Raw genomic sequence first — 1,890 nt, 5'->3', positions numbered from 1 at the left:
TTAAACGCCAGAAAGAAGCATCTTCTGGGCGTTGAATGCCAGAAAGAAGCACCTTATGGGCATTCAACGCCAGATTTATAGCGTCCTGGGCGTTCAGAAAAATGCCCAGTGACGAAGGAGTTTCTGGCGTTCAACGCCAGCTAGAAGCAACAGCTGGGCATTGAACGCCCAGGAGAAGCTGCAAATAGGAGTTAAACGCCCAACACATGCAGCGTTTGGGCGTTTAATGCCAAGATTGTGGGGAGGAGGTAATTTCGTTTTTAATTCACATTTTTCAAATTTTTTATATTCCAATTCATGATTTCTTGCATAAACATGTTACAAACTCTCATCCTTCAATTCCAAAAATTTTAATCCTAATTTCTAAAATCCCTTTTTCAAAAATATCAAATGTATCTTAATTCATAAACACAAATCCTTTTCAAATCCCATCCAACTCCTTTTCAAATTTTAAAAAAAAAAACTCAATTATCTTTTAAAATCTTTTTCAAAATAAAAATCCAGATTTATCTTTTTCAAATATCATTCACAACTTTTTAATTTTAAATTATATCTTTTTCTTATCATATTTATCTTTTATAAATCATATCTTCTATCTTATCTTCCTTCAAAATTTTCGAAAACCCACCCCCTCCCTTTAAATCCACATTCGGCCTCCCTCCTCTCATCCACCATTCGATACTAGCTATCCTTCTATCCCTCTTCTTTTCTTTCTTTTGCTTGAGGACAAGCAAACATCTAAGTTTGGTGTGTTTATCCGTGATCACTAAACCATATTCACTAATATCATGGCTCCTAAAGGAAAACAACCCACTCCAAGAGGCAAGAAAGAGAGTATTCCAAAACCACTTTGGAATCAAGGGAAGTTCTTAACCAAAGAACATTCAGACCATTACTACAAAATAATGGATCTAAGGTCAGTGATCCCAGAAGTTAGATTCGATCTGAAAGAAGACGAATATCCGGAGATTCAAGGGCAAATTCAAAACAGGAACTGGAAAGTCCTAGCTAATCCTGAAACAAATGTGGGAAGAAATATGGTTCAGGAATTCTACGCTAATCTGTGGCAAATAGACAGGCAGAGAATATCTGGAACTGTGATGAGCGGATAATTTATACGCTTTTTGGCATTGTTTTTAGTATGTTTTTAGTATGTTTTAGTTAGTTTTTATTATATTTTTATTAGTTTTTAGTTAAAATTCACTTTTCTGGACTTTGCTATGAGTTTGTGTGTTTTTCTGTGATTTTAGGTATTTTCTGGCTGAAATTGAGGGACCTGAGCAAAAATCTAATTCAGAGGCTGAAAAGGACTGCAGATGCTGTTGGATTCTGACCTCCCTGCACTCGAAGTGGATTTTTTGGAGCTACAGAAGCCCAATTGGCACGCTCTCAACTGCGTTGGAAAGTAGATATTCTGGGCTTTCCAGTAATATATAATAGTCCATACTTTGCCCAAGATTTGATGGCCCAAACTGGCGTTCCAAATCTGCTCAAGACTGCCCAGCGTTAAACGTCGGGACTGGCACAAGAATGGGAGTTAAACGCCCAAACTGGCACAAAAGCTGGCGTTTAACTCCAAGAAGAGTCTCTACACGAAAATGCTTCAATGCTCAGCCCAAGCACACACCAAGTGGGCCCAAAAGTGGATTTTTATGTCATTTACTCATTTCTGTAAACCCTAGCTACTAGTTCTCTATAAGTAGGACCTTTTGCTATTGTATTTTCATCTTTTGATCACTTTAGATCTTAGGATCATCTTTGGACGCCTAGTCCTTAGATCATGGAGGCTGGCCTCTTGGCCATGCCTAGACCTTGTTCTTATGTATTTTCAACGGTGGAGTTTTTACACACCATAGATTAAGGTGTGGAGCTCTGCTGTACCTCGAGTAT

Source organism: Arachis duranensis, chromosome 9 (assembly GCF_000817695.3).
Source record: "Arachis duranensis cultivar V14167 chromosome 9, aradu.V14167.gnm2.J7QH, whole genome shotgun sequence".
NCBI lineage: Eukaryota > Viridiplantae > Streptophyta > Magnoliopsida > Fabales > Fabaceae > Arachis > Arachis duranensis.
This window is presented reverse-complemented; position numbering follows the sequence as displayed.